The sequence below is a fragment of the Pelodiscus sinensis genome, chromosome 25, assembly GCF_049634645.1.
Source record: "Pelodiscus sinensis isolate JC-2024 chromosome 25, ASM4963464v1, whole genome shotgun sequence".
NCBI classification, from domain to species: Eukaryota; Metazoa; Chordata; order Testudines; family Trionychidae; genus Pelodiscus; species Pelodiscus sinensis.
Window position 1 is genome coordinate 1,108,181 of NC_134735.1, and position 21,996 is coordinate 1,130,176.

General features: G+C 53.7%; 1 long non-coding RNA gene across 2 annotated transcripts in view; it reads right to left on the bottom strand.

The window, feature by feature from the left end:
- The window catches only part of LOC112546992 (uncharacterized), an 84,937-nt gene that overhangs the window by 29,423 nt on the left and 33,518 nt on the right, over window positions 1-21,996 (bottom strand). Inside the window, exon 2 of one of the 2 annotated variants that reach the window (XR_012897617.1) lies at window positions 19,345-19,677. This is a non-coding gene — a long non-coding RNA (uncharacterized LOC112546992). Of the gene's footprint in view, window positions 1-19,340; window positions 19,678-21,996 lie in introns of both variants that reach the window. The other variant, XR_012897616.1, reaches the window with a different exon arrangement.

Sequence of the window (21,996 nt, forward strand, 5' to 3'; positions counted from 1 at the left end):
ATTAAGTGACTGGCTATCAATGACTCCAAACCTGTCCATCCATCACTCACTTTGCAGCATGGTCCCTTCCAAAACATTAGCCAAGTCGTTTATCAACGTGACTCTTTGAGACAATAAAACAGGCACCTTGCAAAATGTAGTATTCAGCTCTTAAAGGTCTTAAAAGCATTTCTCAATTATGAATGGCCTAGAGGGAGTCGTTCTTGCTTCATCTGGGGATGAATAAAGATGGAAAATAATAGCATATCAATAGTACTGCGACTTAGCTGGATTCATCTTTTAAGAGTTAAAATTGTTTGTGCTTTCCACAGCAAATACGGCACAAAACACTCTCGACATTTCGATCAACAAAAGGTTAAACTTGCGTGCTTGAAACCATGAAAACTATTTTGGCCTGACATGCCACAATTGGTTAACATGGTGCTGTTCCAAAAGACCAATGTTTTAAATTCCCTGCATCTGGATATGTGAGGAAGAGAACCAGAGAGTGAGAAGGCGGTGGGGGGGCCTAGTAGGCAGAACAAGGGTCGGGAAGTCAGAAACAGTGGGACTTGTGTAAGCAGTAAGCACTCAGTGTAAAGAGTGTGCAATCAAAGTGCAGCAAATGCAGGCAGCTTGCAAAGATAAAACCTATCCCTCCAGTCCGATAAGACCTATTCCCCCAGTCCGATAAGACCTATCCCCCATCCAAAAAGACCTATCCCCCCAGACCGATAAGACCTATCCCTCCAGTCCGATAAGACCTATCCCCCCATCCGAAAAGACCTATCCCCCCAGTTCGATAAGACCTATCCCCCCAGTCCGATAAGACCTATCCCTCCAGTCCGATAAGACCTATCCCCCCCGTCCGATAAGACCTATCCCTCCAGTCCGATAAGACCTATCCCCCAGATCGATAAGACCTATCCCCCTGTCCGAAAAGACCTATCCCCACAGTTCGATAAGACCTATCCCCCCAGTTCAATAAGACCTATCCCCCCATCCGAAAAGACCTATCCCTCCAGTCCGATAAGACCTATCCCCCTGTCCGAAAAGACCTATCCCCCCAGTTCGATAAGACCTATCCCCCCAGTCCGATAAGACCTATCCCCCTGTCCGAAAAGACCTATCCCCCCAGTTCGATAAGACCTATCCCCCCAGTCCGATAAGACCTATCCCCCCAGTCCGATAAGACCTATCCCCCTGTCCAAAAAGACCTATCCCCCCAGTTCGATAAGACCTATCCCCCTAGTTCGATAAGACCTATCCCCCCCGTCCGAAAAGACCTATGCCCCTTTCCGATAAGACCTATCCCCCCAGTCCGAAAAGACCTATCCCCCCAGTTCGATAAGACCTATCCCCCTAGTTCGATAAGACCTATCCCCCTGTCCGAAAAGACCTATCCCCCCAGTCCGATAAGACCTATCCCCCTGTCCGAAAAGACCTATCCCCCCAGTTCGATAAGACCTATCCCCCTAGTTCGATAAGACCTATCCCCCCAGTCCGAAAAGACCTATCCCCCCAGTCCGAAAAGACCTATCCCCCCAGTCCGAAAAGACCTATCCCCCCAGTCCGAAAAGACCTATCCCCCCAGTTCGATAAGACCTATCCCCCCAGTTCGATAAGACCTATCCCCCCAGTCCGAAAAGACCTATCCCCCCAGTCCGATAAGACCTATCCCCCTGTCCGAAAAGACCTATCCCCCCAGTTCGATAAGACCTATCCCCCCAGTCCGATAAGACCTATCCCCCTGTCCGAAAAGACCTATGCCCCTGTCCGATAAGACCTATCCCCCTGTCCGATAAGACCTATCCCCCCAGTCCGATAAGACCTATCCCCCTGTCCGAAAAGACCTATGCCCCCAGTTCGATAAGACCTATCCCCCCAGTCCGATAAGACCTATCCCCCAGTCCGATAAGACCTATCCCCCTGTCCGAAAAGACCTATCCCCCCAGTCCGATAAGACCTATCCCCCTGTCCGAAAAGACCTATCCCCCCAGTCCGATAAGACCTATCCCCCTGTCCGAAAAGACCTATGCCCCCAGTTCGATAAGACCTATCCCCCCAGTCCGATAAGACCTATCCCCCTGTCCGAAAAGACCTATCCCCCCAGTCCGATAAGACCTATCCCCCTGTCCGAAAAGACCTATGCCCCCAGTTCGATAAGACCTATCCCCCCAGTCCGATAAGACCTATCCCCCCAGTCCGATAAGACCTATCCCCCTGTCCGAAAAGACCTATCCCCCCAGTCCGATAAGACCTATCCCCCCAGTCCGATAAGACCTATCCCCCTGTCCGAAAAGACCTATCCCCCCAGTCCGATAAGACCTATCCCCCCAGTCCGATAAGACCTATCCCCCCAGTTCGATAAGACCTATCCCCCTGTCCGAAAAGACCTATCCCCCCAGTCCGATAAGACCTATCCCCCCAGTCCGATAAGACCTATCCCTCCAGTCCGATAAGACCTATCCCCCCAGTCCGATAAGACCTATCCCCCTGTCCGAAAAGACCTATGCCCCCAGTTCGATAAGACCTATCCCCCCAGTCCGATAAGACCTATCCCTCCAGTCCGATAAGACCTATCCCCCCAGTCCGATAAGACCTATCCCCCTGTCCGAAAAGACCTATCCCCCAGTCCGATAAGACCTATCCCCCCAGTCCGATAAGACCTATCCCCCAGTCCGATAAGACCTATCCCCCTGTCCGATAAGACCTATCCCCCCAGTCCGAAAAGACCTATCCCCCCAGTCCGATAAGACCTATCCCCCTGTCCGAAAAGACCTATGCCCCCAGTTCGATAAGACCTATCCCTCCAGTCCGATAAGACCTATCCCCCTGTCCGATAAGACCTATCCCTCCAGTCCGATAAGACCTATCCCCCTGTCCGAAAAGACCTATGCCCCCAGTTCGATAAGACCTATCCCCCTGTCCGATAAGACCTATCCCCCCAGTCCGAAAAGACCTATCCCCCCAGTCCGATAAGACCTATCCCCCTAGTTCGATAAGACCTATGCCCCCAGTTCGATAAGACCTATCCCCCCCGTCCGAAAAGACCTATGCCCCTGTCCGATAAGACCTATCCCCCCAGTCCGAAAAGACCTATCCCCCCTGTCCGATAAGACCTATCCCCCCAGTCCGATAAGACCTATCCCCCCAGTCCGATAAGACCTATCCCCCAGTCCGATAAGACCTATCCCCCTGTCCGAAAAGACCTATCCCCCCAGTTCGATAAGACCTATCCCCCCCGTCCGAAAAGACCTATGCCCCTGTCCGATAAGACCTATCCCCCCAGTCCGAAAAGACCTATCCCCCCAGTCCGATAAGACCTATCCCCCCAGTCCGATAAGACCTATCCCCCTGTCCGATAAGACCTATCCCCCAGTCCGATAAGACCTATCCCCCCAGTCCGATAAGACCTATCCCCCAGTCCGATAAGACCTATCCCTCCAGTCCGATAAGACCTATCCCCCTGTCCGAAAAGACCTATCCCCCCAGTCCGATAAGACCTATCCCTCCAGTCCGATAAGACCTATCCCCCCAGTTCGATAAGACCTATCCCCCCCGTCCGAAAAGACCTATGCCCCTGTCCGATAAGACCTATCCCCCCAGTCCGAAAAGACCTATCCCCCCAGTCCGATAAGACCTATCCCCCTGTCCGATAAGACCTATCCCCCCAGTCCGATAAGACCTATCCCCCTGTCCGATAAGACCTATCCCCCAGTCCGATAAGACCTATCCCCCCAGTCCGATAAGACCTATCCCCCAGTCCGATAAGACCTATCCCTCCAGTCCGATAAGACCTATCCCCCTGTCCGAAAAGACCTATCCCCCCAGTCCGATAAGACCTATCCCTCCAGTCCGATAAGACCTATCCCTCCAGTCCGAAAAGACCTATCCCCCCAGTCCGATAAGACCTATCCCCCTGTCCGAAAAGACCTATCGCCCAGTCCGATAAGACCTATCCCCCTGTCCGAAAAGACCTATCCCTCCAGTCCGATAAGACCTATCCCCCTGTCCGAAAAGACCTATCGCCCAGTCCGATAAGACCTATCCCCCTGTCCGATAAGACCTATCCCCCCAGTCCGATAAGACCTATCCCCCCAGTCCGATAAGACCTATCCCACCTGGCTGTGCTTTCTCCCTTGTCTCTATGAACTGTCATGGGCAGTAGAAAGGAGTAAGTGACATTTCATACGCTCCCGTTTGATGGCGCTTTGGGAGAGATCGGCCCAACCCAAGCCCCTAGCTCCACACATGACTGACTCGGGGCATTTGGAACAGATTTTGTTGAGGCTCATTTCAGTTTCTCTGAGTAGAAAAACGTGGGAAAACACAACGGACACGCAGGCCACTTGGGGAGAAAAGCCACCCCCGTGTCGCCCACCTCTGCCATAACCAGTCATGTCTCAGGCCTCAGAGGTTGTGTGAGGGGTTTTCAAAGGATAGCGCGGGGCTCTTGCCATTGGACTTCTGCTTTCTGAGGCAGGAGGCCGCGATCTACGTCGGCAGGACTGGCTCTGCAACCACAAATGCTACAGAGACGCTATTTTTAAATGCAAGAGAAGATTTTCGTGCGTTCTCCAGAGCCAGCAGCCCGCATGTTTCGAGAAACGGCAAATCCCATAAAGCTCCTGGGAACGCCCAGAGCTGCAGCGCTGCCTCGTCTCCGGAAGAACGCTGGCTCCATTGAACAACCAGCAACGCCGGCTTCCACGAGGAGTAACGGTGGTTCGGAATAGGAAGCCTAGTTCAAACTACCTAGTTCGTGCCCCGTGTAGCCGCGCTGCACGGGGTTCGAACCAGCGGGGTTTTAAAAATGGCGGCTCCCTGCTTATGCAAATGAAGCCCGGGAAATTCAAATCCCGGGCTTCATTTGCAAGTGCGGTATGCCTACATTACCCTCCTAGTTCGAACTAGCGGGGTAGTGTAGACATACCCTAGGAGAGGAGAGGAGAGAGGAGGAGAGGAGAGGAGAGGAGAGGAGAGGACTGGAAAAGGGCAAATATAATACCTGGCTATAAAAGGGGGGTAAGGACAACCTGAGGAATTATGGACCAGCTGAGCTTTGGCACCTGGAAAGATGCGGGAGCAAATCTTCACTCAGTCTGGCTGCTCCAAGGAGGTAACAGGGTGACAAGTAACAGTCCACACGGATTTGTCAAGCACAGATCATGTCAAACCCACCTGATGCCTTCTCCGAAAGGGTAACAAGCCTGGGGCGGGGGAGGGGAAGATCTATCTCGACTTCCCTTAGGCTTTCAAGACCGTCTCACATGCAGGGCCGTCCTTCGGGTGCCCCATGCGGGGGAGGGCGGATGCTCCATGCGGGGGGAGGCTGCACAAAGGGCTGCAGGGACAGAAGCCAGGCAAGAAGGTGCAGGTATGGGAATCGGGGAGCTCTGGAATCCCCACATTTCACATGGGTTCCCAGCTGCTGCCGGCCCCACTGCCGCAGGCCCTGCTGTCACATAGGGCTCCGTCGCTGGCCCCATGCCCGGGGTCCTGGCTACTGCCCACGGCTCTACCGCTGGCCCTGCTCCCGGGGTCCTGGCTACTGCCCACGGCTCTACCGCTGGCCCTGCTCCTGGGGTCCTGGCTACCACCCACGGCTCTACCACCAATCCTGCACCCGGGGTCCTGGCTACCGCCCCCGGCTCTACCACCAATCCTGCACCCGGGGTCCTGGCTACCGCCCACGGCTCTACCACCAATCCTGCACCCGGGGTCCTGGCTACCACCCACGGCTCTACCGTCGGCCCTGCTCCTGGGGTCCTGGCTACCACCCACGGCTCTACCACCAATCCTGCTCCCGGGGTCCTGGCTACCGCCCACGGCTCTACCACCAATCCTGCACTCGGGGTCTTGGCTACCGCCCACGGCTCTACCACCAATCCTGCACCCGGGGTCCTGGCTACCACCCACGGCTCTACCACCAATCCTGCTCCCGGGGTCCTGGCTACCGCCCACGGCTCTACCACCAATCCTGCACTCGGGGTCCTGGCTACCGCCCACGGCTCTACCACCAGTCCTGCACTCGGGGTCCTGGCTACCACCCACGGCTCTACCACCAATCCTGCACTCGGGGTCCTGGCTACCGCCCACGGCTCTACCACCAATCCTGCACTCGGGGTCCTGGCTACCACCCACGGCTCTACCACCAATCCTGCACCCGGGGTCCTGGCTACCACCCACGGCTCTACCACCAATCCTGCACTCGGGGTCCTGGCTACCGCCCACGGCTCTACCACCAATCCTGCACCCGGGGTCCTGGCTACCACCCACGGCTCTACCACCAATCCTGCACCCGGGGTCCTGGCTACCACCCACGGCTCTACCACCAATCCTGCACCCGGGGTCCTGGCTACCACCCACGGCTCTACCACCAATCCTGCTCCCGGGGTCCTGGCTACCACCCACGGCTCTACCACCAATCCTGCTCCCGGGGTCCTGGCTACCACCCACGGCTCTACCACCAATCCTGCACTCGGGGTCCTGGCTACCGCCCACGGCTCTACCACCAATCCTGCACCCGGGGTCCTGGCTACCATCCACGGCTCTACCGCCAATCCTGCACTCGGGGTCCTGGCTACCGCCCACAGCTCTATCGCCGGCCCTGCGCCCGGGGTCCTGGCTACCGCCCACGGCTCTACCGCTGGCCCTGCTCCCGGGGTCCTGGCTACCGCCCACGGCTCTACCACCAATCCTGCACTCGGGGTCCTGGCTACCACCCACGGCTCTACCACCAATCCTGCTCCCGGGGTCCTGGCTACCACCCAGGGATGCACTCCCAGCCCCACACCTGCCCTGAGCCTCAGCCCCCAGTCCTGTCGGGGTCCCTGCCTTCCAGAGCCCTGGCCCTGCTCCTGACCTCAGCAAGGTGGACCGGATGAGCAGTGACTGGGCGCAGCCGGAGCAGGAGCTGGGGCTGCCTGTTGAAGCCAGCACTGCCTGCACCTTGCTGTCCCGCCCCGCCCTGCAGCGGGGGCCCTAGGCACAGGGTGCGGATGGCTGGGGCACCCAGATTTAGTGGTGCCGTTTTCAGCTTCATATTCTGCCTAGGCCTAAGGACGGCCTGGTTCACATGACTGGCTCATAGACACACTAGCATAATGCAGCCTAGAACATAACAGAACATGGGGGCCCAACTGGCCGGAAACCTGAGCTCGGAGAAGTTATCCAAACCTTACACCCACGCTGGAAGGGACCTGCCCAGGGTCTGGCTCTATTCAATAGCTCCCTAAATGATTTGGATAATGGCACAGAGAGGAGACCTATAACGCTGCAGATGATACCAAGCTGGGAGGGGCTGCCAGCGCTTTGGAGGACAAGATTAGAATTCAAAATGATCTTGACAAGCTGGAGAAGTGATATGAAATAAAGAGGAGGAAATTCAATAAGGACGAATGCAAAGTCCTCCACTTGGGAAGGAATAATCAATTGCACAGATACAAAATGGGAAATGACTGTCTAGGGAGGAGTGCTGCAGAAAAGGGTCTGGAGATTATAGTGGATCAGAGACTAAATATGAATCAATACTGTAATGCTGGTGCAAATACAGCAAGCCTCGTTCTGGGCTGTTTTAGCAGGAGTGTTGTAAGCAAGATATGAGAATTCTTCCACTCCACTCAGGGCCTTTTGTGTCTAGCTCTGGGCACCGCACTGCAAGAAAGAGACGGACAAGTTGGAGAGAAGTCCAGAAGAACAACAAAAAGGATTCCAGGTCTGAAAACATGGCCTATGAGGAAAGAGTGGGAAAAGTTGGCTTGACTAGCCTGAGGAACAGAAGACGGAGGGGGAACGTGGCAGAGTCTTTGTGGGAAAAGCTTTCAAGTAGACTAAGGGTCGGTATAAAGAGGAGGGTGATAAATTGCTCTGCTTAACCACTGCAGACAGGACAAGAAGCAAATGGGCTGAAATTGCAGCGAGGGAGATTTAGGTTGGACATTAGGAAAAACTTAGTTAAGCAGTGGCAGAAAATTGCCGAGGGAGGTTGTGGAATCTCCATCACCGGACATTTGAATAACAGGCTAGACTGGGGGGCAATACTTTTTTACCAGGGGCCACTTCCACTGGAAGGGGCGGGGCCTCAGGCAGAAGGGGTGGGGCCAGGATACTTCCCTGCTTCCCCACCCACAAACCATGACTGGTCTGGCGGTGGGGGAAGAGTGTGAAGTCTTTGTGCCCCCCCCCCCGCTTGAGGTTCCCTTTGGGCATTTATGCCCCTGGTGGTGGGAGGAGACTTCATGCGCTTCCCCTTCTGCCCCCCGGCCAATCAGGGCTTGGGGGCGGGGGAGCACGCAAAGTCTCCTCCTGCCCTGATTGGCCTGGGGGCGGGGGAGCGGTGGAGCCTGTGGGCCGGATCAACCCGCTTGGCTTGCCGGCTCCGGCCCACGGAGGCCCTTTGGCCCACCCCTGGGCAGTCCAGATACTTCGCGTGGCCTCAGCGAGGGGACTGGACCAGACGACCTCGCGAGGTCCCTCCCAGTCCCACATTTCTAATATTGCGAGGTGCTCCGTAGCACACAAAATCCCCTCCCCTTTGCCCCTTTGGCCAGACGTCTCCTGCTTTAGGAGACCCGGCTCTTCCCCCGCCGGCAGCTTGGTCCGTGTCAGAGGGCAGACGCCTGCCGCAGCAGACTGCCAGCGTATTCCTTTGCATCAGGTCGCAGGGGCGCATGGATCCGAGCCCGGAGGCTCCTATTTCAAACTCTGGCGCTGGGTCCCGCAAGAGGCCCAGCAACCTAGGAACCAGCCGCAGCAAGGCCCTGGCGAGTGTCATGTGGATACAGGGCTGGGAGAGATGGACACAGGTCCGCTGGTTAGGGGGCTCGCTTGAGACCGGGCCTCAGTTCCCTGCTGTGACAGATTTCTTGTGTGACCTTGGTCCCGGATCGTCAAAGATATTGAGGTACTGCCGCCCATGGAAATCCATGGTTAGGTGCCTAAACACCTTTGAAGATCTGGGCCTTAACTGCTGCGTGATAGCTTCCCAACTAGAGCAAGAGAACAATAGTCCCGCATCAGCCCTGCCTTGCACGGCTTCTGGGAATAAAGGCATTCAAGGCTGCACGACGCGCCGGTGCTACCGGAATGGGGCCAGCCAGACACACTCTCACCCAGGCCCTGCTGTGTTCTTAGAAGAAAAGCCTTGCTGATGAACACAAATGACTTTTGGAGCGCCCGAAAAGACCAGTGTTTCATTTTCCACCCAAGCAAGCCCCCATGTAGCATTATCCTCTACATAAAATCGTAATATGCGAGTAAGAGCCATTAAGACCCTAGATTGCACTTTGAAACCAGGTGTTTTTACTTTAAGGGGCACCATAACTTGTCAGAGTGGAGCGTTTATATAGATTTTCCATAGTTTACTTGAAAAAAATGTGTGAGGCCCAGTAAAGTCGTTGCCCTGAGAAAGCAGGTAAAGTTCCATCCTTTTGCAATTCATTAGATCTTTTCTTCTCTCGCAGGCAGGTGGTGACCTAAGTGTTATTCACCCAGGAGTTACAGAAGGAAAAGAGGCATAAAAATGCTGCACATTTTGATCAAAAACATTTCGCATGACCAAAAATAAGTAGCTCTGCTCCTAAGTGGACTCTGATGCCTCATAAAAGGGCCCCAAAGCACAACAGTCTTGTAAGTTTCTACTTCGTTGTGTTGAAAGCAAGTCCAGCGCAGGGTGCCTGGCCAAGCCAGGGCCTGCTTAGGGCACTCCCCGACGGCCACGGCGGCCATGGAGACATGCAAACAAGCCTGAACCCTCCTGAAAGCTTGACTGCTTGTCCTTACGCCGTAGGCACTGGCTCTACACGAAGGAATCCAGGAAATGTTCCCATGAGGCTCCTACCCGGAGAGGGACGTGCCGAGGGCACATGGCTCCAAGCCACCGAGTTCAGCTGCAGATCTAATTGTCCCCAGCGTCTGGGGAGTTCTGATGCTCGCTCTGACACCTCCCTCATCAGCACAGCCCGCCAGCGCCTTCGAGCCGGGCTTCCGTCCGGGCCACGCACTAAGCGCGCCACACGAGGGGTGAGAACCAGCATCGCTCCGCGGATCCCAGCGCTGACTTGTACCGCAGAGCGGGGGGACCCTTGCTGGGCCGGGGCCCACTGACCCGCAGAACCCACTTGTGGGGGCCGCACACAAGCGAGAAGCAAAACACAAACACCCCACCCCTCACTGACGTGGCCCCTGACTGAGAAAGAGACCCCCTCCCCCATTCTGGAGATTTTATGTACTCCAGCCCCGCAGTGGGGCAGCGGGGGGACTCAAGAGCAAGAACGGGCTCCCCAATGCCGGGAGGACCCTGAGCCTCGGGGGCTGGATCTAGGCAAACCGGGGGTGCATCTGGGCCCCGGGCCTGAAGGTTCCCCACCCCTGCCATAAACCTTCTGTTCCGTTATTAATGAAAGGGGATCTTGCTCACCTAGGGAATGGCACGTAGCTCTTAGCTCACCTCTTCCCCTGGGAAGCTCAAAGTGCTATTTGCCTCATTTCAGAGATGGCAAAACTGGGGCACAGAGAGATTAAGGGACTTGCCCAAGGACACACACGGGAAGTGTGTGGCAGAGCAGGGAATTGAACCCAGGTCTGCTAAGGGCCACCCTAACCACTGGGCCATCCTTCTCCATGCACTCTTGTCATAGAAATACCTGGAGCTCACATCAGCCGGAGGGAGCACCCGGCTCATGGTGAGAGACGGACACATGGTATATCAAGACAAGGGCCGTGGTACAGGCGGGGCAGACTGATGCCAGGACAAGAAACGATGCCACATGCAATGGGGGCTGCAGGAGGGTTCGGAGAGGAGTGGCTGAGCGCCCGGGCGATGGGGGAGCAGGGAGACCAGCACCCCGGGGGCTTTGCCCGTGTCACCAAACGAACATTCTTGTCTCCGGACCTCGCCCGGTCCAAGCCTGTGGCCAGCGTTGTGCCGCGCAAGCCCCAGGACGTGGACCCAGCTCACACCTAATCCAGCCTCTCTCGACGGGCTGGCTGAATCCCCGCCCAGTGCTGACCTCAATGGAGCTGGCTCAGGATCCGGCCCGCTGTATCTAGAGAGAGTTAAATCAAAGCAGTTTGCCAGTTCCCTGGTTTGCCAGACTAAACAAGGCATTTTCCCCCCCTCCTTCCCCCCGAGCTCCTCCAGGTGGGTTTATGCTCCCAAAGGGGGGAGGCAAGTCAGCCATCGCTGGGTCTTATTGACCTTGGCCATCGCCACTAAAGAAACAAAACACACGTTAAATTAACAAGGTGTGAACGAGAGTTTTCCCACCTTCGGCCTGTACATTTCCCCATAAATAACAAACCCGGGCAAATGGGTTTTGCTTTGTGCAGGTGATGTTAGTAACTGGATCCCAGTAGGCAGCATGGTACTGCAATTCCCCGGGACTTCTGGTCCAAAGCTGTGGGTTTTCAGCACGCTGCACTATGGGTAGGAAACGGCAACTCATCCGAGATTGTCTGCCGGGTGTGACACCAGGACTTGCAACTCCGAAGCATAAACCTCCGTTTCCCAGCCTGAGTAGCATCTCTACTGATGGGCAGCGGTCGCAGCCTTGTGTTCACTAGGCAGACCGGCCATTGAAGGGACATGACGCACCCACACAGAGGAGAACGACTGCCCAAGCCCCTCAGGGAAAACGCACCTTTCTCCCCTTGAAGATCTGCACTTGTTCAATGCCACAGTCACTGAGGCGGGGCTGTGGCTGGGCTGTCCAAAGGCACCTGCGTGCTCTACGCCAGGCGATTGTTTCCAATTTACTAAGTTCGACCCAATTTTGCGAATTCGAGGTCTGTGTCCTCACTCCAGGGAAGACGCGACTGGCGCCTGAGGTAGCACGTCCACATTCACGGAGCCTGCCTCGGACTCAGAGCCCCAGGAGCTGCGGGAGTCCGGTGCGCTGGCATTAGCAGCACCAGAGCATCCACACTCCCGTTATTCCGGACTGACACGCTGGGGATAGCAGGGCTACAGAGCTCCAATTCCAAGGCCCCTTATTCCAGACTAACGGCTTGGTAGTGTGGACGCATCACTCAGATAATCGACCTTGGGGGGCGAAGGTCCTAGTGCACACCAGGCTCTAACCTCTTTGAAAAGCCCTGCTCATAAAACAACCTTCCCAGACTTATTTTCACTCCCAGGCTCCTTTCCTTTCCTTTCCTTTCCTTTTTTTTCCAGACTCAGAAAGAAGAAAAACCTTTTACACCCAAACCCCCCTTTCCTGTCTCACAGCTGCAGACCAAAGACAAAAATAGTCTCTCCTCCCCCAAAATCCCCTCTCCCCACCACAGCTCTCTCGCACGCTCTAGCCTCGCACTGTTTCTCGTGCCAGGAGGTGAGACACTGCAATTGACCACAACACGTTTTGGTTTCCCCCGACTTCCTCGTCCCACCGAGGTGTTGGAGCTGCCCGCAGGAGAAGACAGAAAACAAAGCGTGGCTTTACTCAACAGCCTGACAACCTGTCAAAAGCAGAAGCGTCGCTTGCAAACACCTACCTAATAGAGTGCACATGATCTGAAAACTCTGGAGGCTTTAAAAATAGCTCATCAAGACCTCAAATTTCAGCCCCCCACCCAGCTTCGTGGCACTCAAAGGGACTCTCCAGAGGTGCTGATATTGCAGATCCCTGTTGCAGAACTGTGTCCTTTGTCTGTCTTCAGACAGGCCCCAATCCTGCCACACCCCTGGGCAGGCAGACAGCAGGAGGGATCTATGCTAGGACATCTCTATGCAGAAGGCTCTACTGCTGGAGCTAGAAGCCCCAACCCAGTTAGCCAGGCTACCAGGCAGCCCTGGAGAGGCCAGAACACATGCAGCCCAGAGTCCACAAGCACACACGTGCGGCTAGCAGAGATACAGCCGTAGGGGCAAAAGGACTTGCAGGACTGGGGCAAAGGTCTGCTGTACGCAAAGTACGTCCTGGGTCCAAGGGAGACACGACGATGGGCAATTGTAAATCTCTAATTTTCCCTGCATGTGTAACCCATTCACCCACCAGGTGTGGGTGTGACGTAGTGGGGGTACCTTGCTGGTTGCTATGCTGGGCAGTGGGTTGTGAGTGACCTCCACTGGCTGCTGGCTGCAGCACGGCCCAGCAGGGCAGGGGATGAGTCATTATGCAAAGAGGGTCTCTCAACCTGTCTGCCCAGCTACCCCCCAGGGAGAGAAACAAAGGAAGGCGGAGGCTGCCCTGGCTGGGGGGCAGGGCTGGAAGAGAGTGAGTTAGTTTCAGGCTGGGAAGCAGAGGACAAGGGCCTAGGGAAAGGGGCAGCGATTGTAGGGCCCAGCCACCCCCCATCTCAAGGGGGGGCACTGAGACCTCCTAGCCCCAGTTCCTGTAACCAGATTACATCTGTGCTGTATCCTGGAGAAGCAATAAACACCCTCTATTCTACCGGCTGGTGGAGTCTATTCATGCCACTACAAGGGTGCAGGAGACAGGAAACCCCCAATGTGCCGTCACAGTGGGTCACTGGCCCAGCTAGTGGTATGCAGACCCTTACAGCGAGAGACAATGAGTTTGCCCGACGACCTTTGCTGGCTTTTAGGTCACGCTGTAAAGGCTCCTGCACTAAGCTCCAGCGGTCGCAGGTTCAATCCCCCCGGAGGCAGTACATACTCCTACCAAGGGATTGCCTCTCTTCTCTCAAACCACTCTTCAAAAATACATGAAAATGAAAGCAGGGCACCTTTGATTACAATTAGCTCAAATTTTCCATTGTTCTCCTCTCTTGGCTCCTTTCTCCCAATCAGCCCCACCACAACCTCTGATAAGTGACTCAGCAAGCTAGTAAGATCTGAGTTCACATCAAAGTTTTGAATCCCTGGGCTCAAATTTGGGCAAAATCCGTGTGTGCGTGCATGCATATCTGCAGCAACTAAGGGGTTAAATGTATATACTAAAGTGCATAAGAACTGGGTAGTATCCCTTTAAATAGTGAGCTCTCTAGCCTCTTTTGCTCTCTCTGTTGTTTCAGGGTCCTGCCAAAGAAGAATTGCTTATAAGCAGCCAGGCTTTGCATGTTCTATATAGTTAAACAATTATTGGGACTCCACTTCATACTATACTTGTTGTGTAAACAGCACAAGTCACACCAATCGCTGATAGATAGATAGATAGATAGACAGACAGACAGACAGACAGACAGATAGATAGATAGATAGATAGATAGATAGATAGATAGATAGATAGATAGATAGAGGGGGTGTGGGGATAGATAGATAGATAGATAGATAGATAGATAGATAGATAGATAGATAGATAGATAGATAGATAGATAGATAGATAGATAGATAGATAGATAGATAGATAGATAGATAGATAGATAGATAGATAGATGGGGTGTATGGTGTTAGATAGACAGATAGATAAAATTAACTACAAAAATGTACTCACTTGAAAACTACGATAGACTCCTTCTAGTTTCCATTTCCTAGCATATGTGAATGTACTTCAGTTACAAACCAATTGTTAATTGTTCTTATTATTTGTTCTTATTTTCTTGGGTTACCTTAGAAATCATCCAGCAGCCCCAAGAAAGATAATCATTCACAGTGAAAGCACATAGAAAAAACAATTCAAGGCTAAATTCTGTTGCCGTTCAATATGGTCCCAACACTGAGGTCACTGAAATCAGCAGGAGTCTGACCATTAACTTCAGTAGAAGAACCAGGCCCTACCTTTGAATGCGAATACGTGGATGTTATGCTTTGTAAGTGGCATTTCAATCTCCCTAGATTTAAAGACCTGCTAACAAAGTCTCGTTTACTGATGCAACACAAGTTCTCATCAGAGACGTGTAATAGACAAATGCTGCTGATCTGCCACCACTAGACAGCGCTTTAACGACCTAGGAAATTACGTTCCAAACATTCCAGAAACATCAGGGGCCTAAATGGCATTAGTGCAATTTGCATTAGTGCAACCCCACCAGGGTTCCCTCTAAGCTGTGGGGCAGCCCAGCTTCACAGTGAACACCCGGCCCCGCCCAATCAGTCATCCCCCTGCACAGAGCCCTGAGCCTCTGACTGGGCACGGCTGATTGGTCACCTGTGAAGCTGGGCTCCCCCCAGCTTAGAGGGAACCCTGCACCCCACTGCAGCCTAAGGGTATGTCTACACTACCCTCCTAGTTCGAACTAGGAGGGTAATGTAGGCATACCGCACATACTAGCTCGTGGAATGAGGAGTAACGGTAGTTCGAACTAGGAAGCCTAGGGTTCGAACCAGCGGGGTTTTAAAAATGGCGGCGCCCCGCTTATGCAAATGAAGCCCGGGAAATTCAAATCCTGGGCTTCATTTGCAAGTGCGGCATGCCTACATTACCCCGCTAGTTCGAACTAGGAGGGTAGTGTAGACATACCCTCACAGAATAATGGGCTTAAGTGGCAGCAAGGGAGGTTTAGGTTGGACATTAGGAAAAACTTCCTGCCTGTCAGGGTGGTGAGACACTGGAATAAATTGCCTGGGGAGGTTGTGGAGTCTCCATCACTGGAGACATTTAAGAGCAGGTTAGACAGACACCTGTCAGAGTAGATCTAGACGGTGCTGGGTGCGGCCAAGAGGGCAGGGGACTGGCCTTGATGATCTCTTGAGTTCTGGGATTCTATGATAATCCCACTGAAATCAACAGTGTCCAAGCAGCTAAAATCCACAATCAGTGGAATCCGGCTCGTAGCCTATGCAGCTTCTTAGAGTTCTAATGAAGATTTCTTATCTAGGTGCCCAGATCCCACAGTGATGGACGCAGTGGAGCCTTGATCCAGTAACACCCTGGAGCACGTGCTTAACTTCATGCATCTTGGTAGTCTCATGCATCCGAGCGACGATTCATGGGACCAAGTGCTTTAATGGATCAGGGCCTTTGAAAACCTGAATCAACTGGAAAAGGAATCGCTGCTTCTCAGCTGCTGTGCAAAGCCTGCCCTGACACACAGGAAACAGGATCCCCGCTTAACTTCCCACTTTCTACCCCAAACAAACCTCTTTTCTGTAGTTCCCTGGAGATATTTTTAAGGTTCCCTATCCTAAGAGTTGGAGTCTGGGAGAGAGAAGTAACGCTCATTTCACTGACAGTCCCCATCTCCCCTGCCTTCTTTCATTTATTTCAGACATGACCTTTTGATTTCTCGGCTAGAGTGTAAATTACATGTCGCCAGCATAAAATATTAAACCCAATTTATATTTAATTATTGATGTTATTATGTATTCCATAGTAATGGCAGAAGGAAAAAAATCCACCCCACCATTAAATAGCTTTGTTGCATTAGCAGCTTCTTGAGGTTAGGCATCTTCCTCTGTTTCTTCTGCACTATATGATTGATGGTTATGGGGAAGTTTGTAAATAGTCTTCCAGAAATATTTCATCTGATTATTGTCCCTATAAAAGAGATCGGGGAGGGTTTTAAACCGCTACTAATTATTTGTTCAGATGAAGAGCAAAGAGCTAGAAAAGCTACTTGCTTAGCATGCCCCTGCCCTGCCCTTTGGAGGCTGGTTACTTTGATAACCCTCTAGACAAAGATGGGGTTATGGAAACCATCCTGGGTTTTATTTAAAACAAAAGACAGCGGAGAACCACAGTGGTTTTTCTAGCTGCGATTTCACCAATACGTTAAACTTCATTTTGACGTTGTTTTTGCTAAAATATTAATCAAGCTCATTCCTACTTGATTAGAGCTAATTTTCTCCCCATATATAAATAATGCAAACGATCTGAGGTGCGCGGGGCCTCATTGCTTTGGGGGCGTGGTTAGAGCTGCCTTTCACCTCAGAATGCTCCCGTCTCCAGCCCGGCTCGTCAGAGTGAGGAGTGCCGGGCGACACTTCACACAACAGGACTGCAGCCTGAGAGATACCAAGTCAGAGCTCCCCTGGGGGCAGATCCCAACGCCACGACGATGCAGGGCTGCTGCGGGCAGCCCCCAGTCTTGGAAGGGAGCGTGCGTCTGGCCCCAGGAGTGCTGTGCAGACGCAGTTTGACTAAAGGGGGACCATCGTGAGCTGCTGTAAAGCACCAGCAAAGGGTCCTGCGTTTCCCAGCCCAGCGGCACAGTCTTGAAAGGGCAACTACTGGAATGTGCCTGCCAGCAGGGCCTCGCACACTCGGGGCGTGCAAGGTCCTGCCCTGCGGGGTACACTATTTGCACTAATCAATGGCATCCTCCATGCAGCACATGTGCGAGATCAGATCTTGAGAACAAAATGGCCCCCTTCATGAGTAGGGTTGTCAGATGGTTTAACAAAAAATACCGAACACACACACACACACACACACACACACACACACACACACACACACACCAAAAAAAAAAACCATTGGGAAAAAATTCTGTTGAGCGAAAAAAAAAAAAAAAAGGCGCCATGCCTTTAAATGGCTCCGCGCTCCTCACTCCCCCACCCCCACCAGACGCGGCAGTGGAAAATTGTCCCCACTGGGCGTCCGTCCAAGAGAAACAGGAAATACCAGACACGTCACGTGTCCAGTATTTTCTGGGTTTTTTTACCGCACAGGGACCCGAATAACAGACAGTCCGGGAGAAAACCGGACACCTGGCCACCCGACCCATGAGGCCTTTCCACCATTCCGCCACGGCCCCTGCGTCCCGGCCACAGCTACAGACGCACCCACCGTCTCCCCTGCAGGGTCCCTCCCACCACCAATCCCCCGCCTGCCCTGCACTGCGGTTCACCCCGTGGGGTCCCCTAGTGTCCTGGTGCCGCAGAGAAGGGGACTGGATGGGGCCCTCCCCAGAGCATGCAGGACACCGCTAGGCAATCGTTTGTGGGGCCACTTTGCGAATTTCAGAAGGGACGCGGGCTGCTGGGCCTCGGGCGGGGCCAGAATCCTTGGAGAGTTCACCTGCCCACAAACCCTTACTGGCCTGGGGCAGGGGCGGTGCGAAGTCTCCTCCCCCTGCCAGGGACGTGCGGTTCCCTCTGGTGCCACGTGCCCCTGGTGGGGGGAGGAGACTTTGCGCCCTCCCCCATCCCCAGGTGTCAACTGGCCTGCGGGTGGGGCAGTGGCAGGGCAGCCATGGGCCCCTTCGCCCACCCCTGCGGGCAGAGAGGCCTGGGGCAGCTTGAGAAGCTCCACTTGTGTCACTTGGCGAGGAGCCCCCGACGCCCAGGGCCAGGCCCGGCCGAGAGCTGGAGCCACGCGTCAGTGTGCCGGTGGGGCGCACCGTTGTGCTTCCACAGGGTGACAGCAGGCAAGAAGCAGTGAGAGGCGGGGCAGAAGCATCTTCCCAGCCCTGCCAAGAGCCTCAGAGAGGAGATGAGAACAAACCATCCATCCACCAGCACTGGGGGGCTCGGTCCAGCTTCCCACCCCTCCAGCTGTGCGCGTCCATCCCCCCCGCCACTGGGAACCAACCTCCCTGATCCCCAGCCAGCGTCCTTCTGCTCCTGCATGCCACCCCCGCCCTCCTCCTTGGCACTGGCAGGTCGTCACTTCCCCGCGAATGCCCCTGGGTATCCCCAGGCCTCCCAGGACACGCGCCTCCACGTTCCATGCCCGGCTGGCAGGGGGAAGGTTTCCCTCTCCCCAGGTCAGAATGGGGGGAGGTGCAGCACTAGATTCTGACCCTTCCCATGGGTAGACATTCCCAAGGCATCGCTAGGCCTAGTCAGAGAATAAAATGACTAGAGTTGGGCCTGACATGAGAAGGTCACATCTGGGTTTGCATCAAAGTTCGGATGGGGGGGGAGTAGATCTTAGAGTCAAGCTGGAGCCCATGTATAAAATACAACAAGATGTACCCAGCCTTGCTCAGGTCCTAAATACATTTTGTTTTTCTTCATTTAAATCATTGTTCTGGGGTGGGACGGGGCTGGGGAGGGGGGTTCAGGTTGCAGGCTGCCCTGGGGAGAGAGGACAACCCCAGAACTCTCCCCACAGTGGCTTGGGGCCAGGTGAGAAGTCCCTGCCCATGACCACTGCAGCTGCAGCTGACACAGCCAGGGGAGGGTTGCAACAGAGAGACAAACAGACGCACTCTGTGAAATATCTAGTAGATAGCTGTCCCTTTCTCCACCCCTGCCCCCTGCTCACTCAATGAGGTTACAGCTGTCCTGGTCCCCATCTCTGGCCCCTCGCTGCCTCCTGTGGTCATTCTACAGTATAACTTTCCCTTCTACCAGACCCCTCCCTTTTCATTTTATGAGAAACAATCAAATTCCAGGCACGTCCCATTGTCCTGGCACAGTCAAACCCTTATCTTGCTTTAGGCTTTGATAAAAGGAAGCTGCATTACCAATTTGATGATTCTCACTCTTATCATTTAGGAGGAGTTCTTGAACAAACGGACTCCCAGGCGGACAGACAGACTCTGATTTCTAAAATATACGGTAAAGTTACCTACTAACGTTTTCAGCTAACCCCGCTGTGAAGATCAGATGGCAGGCCGTTCGGTTTCACTGCTCGGGCTACGACGGAGTCATTTCTCTGCTGCCTTATAGCTGTGCTGTGTTGTGTCCCTGCCAGCACTTGGCTGTCTTGATCCAGGAGGGGGCTGCCAGGAGAGCTCCCCAGCAGGGTCTGACAACACCGGCAGTCACTGTCCTCGGCGGGAGCAAGCAACGTACTCAGCAATTTGCAGCGTGACAGGACGCTCGCTCCTAGCTCCCCGCCTGTGTGACGGATCCCACAGCTCTCCCCTCGGGCTAGCGGCTTGACTTGCTCTTCCAGGGCTGAGCTGCAGGGAAGAAAAGAAGAAGCTGAAAGATGGTGCAAATTAGCACTGGATATTGGCTGATGAAGCCGTCAGCCCCTCTCTGTCTGATAAAGGGGTTATTACAACCCCCTGGGGCTGGAAGTCCAGAGGCCTCCTACCACAGGAGAGTAATAATGAGGAACACATTTGATTCTGCTCACTTGAAATCAAAAGACCTACATTACATTTGGGATGAAACGTAACGTCTATGCTTTTTTTCCAGGCGTCCAAAATCAAAATATCCCGAGACAGAGTGTTCTATTTAGCAGGCTAAGGGCTCCACCCTTGACACACTCAAATCAAGGCGTGTACGGCCACGCACTCCAGGGAGACATGTGCCACTGGTCAGGTTGCTACTGCAATATTCTAAAAGGTCACAACACTGCTGCCTCCCAAAGAGAAATACCCCTGTGATGGGGTGAATCACAGTAATCCCCTTGGGATTGTGCTGATCATGTCTCTGACACCCACCTTCCTGCTCTCTGGGGCTCCCCACCCTCCTGTCCTGCTGAGCCAGATCCTCTGGTCTCACCCAGACAAGGCACAGAACTGAAGTAACCGCCCCCTTGCAGATCAATGCAGACACCGAACCACGTCAGCTCTGGTGGACACAGTTCTAGGGCTTAGCACCCAGGAAACCAACCGTCAAAAGGGATCCAAACCCCAAATAAATCCATCCTTCTCTGGGTAAAAGTTTTACACAAGGAAAGCTCACGAGGACATTTGCCCTCTCTCAATGAAAGAGAGAGATGCGCACTGATTGTTCCCCCAGATGGTAACAGTGATTTACACTGGGCCTGATAGTAAACAAAAGGGTTTTTATTAAGTACAATCAATAGGATTTAAGAGGTTGCAAGTGAAAACAGACAGCTCAAAGTCAGTTACTAAATGAAAGTGAAAAGGAAATGCAGAGCTAGTTCTAACTCACTAAGACAGATTCTTACCCTAAAGAGCTGTTCTTATTTCAGGCGCAATCTTTAAGTCAGAGGCAAACTCTTTCACCTTGATTGGGTCTCCCGCCCTCTTTGTATCCTTATAGGATGTGTCAGGTTGTTTCTCAGGCCAGCTGAAGACCAAGGGCAATAGCTTCCCATGGCTTAAATAGACTCCCCACAGGGCAGGAATCTTTTGTTTTACATCCCCCCTCGGTGGAAAACTACCAGGTTCAAAAATGGATCCCCGTACCAAGTGGCATGGTCACATGTCCCTCCAGACTGACCACCTTCCGGACGTACAGGGCAAACACGGCTGTTTACAAGTCCTTGCATGTATCATGTGTATCACCCACTCATCAGGCTTTAGCACATCTAAAACTATAAGCAGACACACACTCCAGACGTCCAACTTCACATATGAGAAGGATTCGTGCACCAAAGTAGGACCTACAGATCCAGCAGATTGTAACATTCACATTCATAGGTCACATGAGGCATCTGGTCCAAAGCATCGCTGACCACTACCACAGAAGTACTCCCTGTCTGGCCCTGAGGCTGTCACATGGGCTGGGGCTGTGGGCTGATTGGGCCACACTCTTCTAAACAAGACTGTTATGTCACTAATGATAATAATGAATCACATCAGCTGAGGGTCTGGCCTGTAGTATCTAGCTCCAGGCCCTTTGGGTGTCCACCAGAGTGAGCCTCCCAGGCCTGTTAGACAACAGACGATTTCAACCAGAGTAGAAATAAAAGGAACTCTTTGGCCAGCCTGCTTCCCCAGACCCCTCGGGAGCAGAGACTCTGTCCGGCAGGTGACCAGTCCCAGGGGAACGAACTTCACAGACGCCTGTGACGATGAAATGGCCAAGTGCCCGCTGCTGTCACAGAGCAAGGCCATGGCATTCATGCAATGAGTTGGGCGGGTCTAGCCCATTTCCTAGTGGGCTGATGCCGATATGGCAAAAGCCTCCATTCTGGTTGCTTTGTTGGTTTGTCTTAGCAAAGGGGACAAGGACTCGCTGGGCCATGCAGATGTGACACCCACGAGGTGGTTTCTCCAGGCCAGAGGCAAGGAGCACACGTGCTTATCCAATAGGCTATGTGGGAGAGACCCCAGAGAAAACGCTCTCTGCTCCGGACTTGGCTGGGGCTCGGTGGTGGAGTGCTGACCCTGCAGAACGTTTCTAAAGCTACTTTAGCCAAACATACGACCCAGCTCTGGGGCTAGACAGTCTGTTCATGACACTCGTCTGTAGCGCACCTGGTCCCCTGGCGTCCTGGTCTCCAGTCAGTGCCCCAGTACTAAAACAGCACCGCTTCCATGGGCAGGTGGCTCTGTAGCCTCACCGCTCTGCCTGAGCGC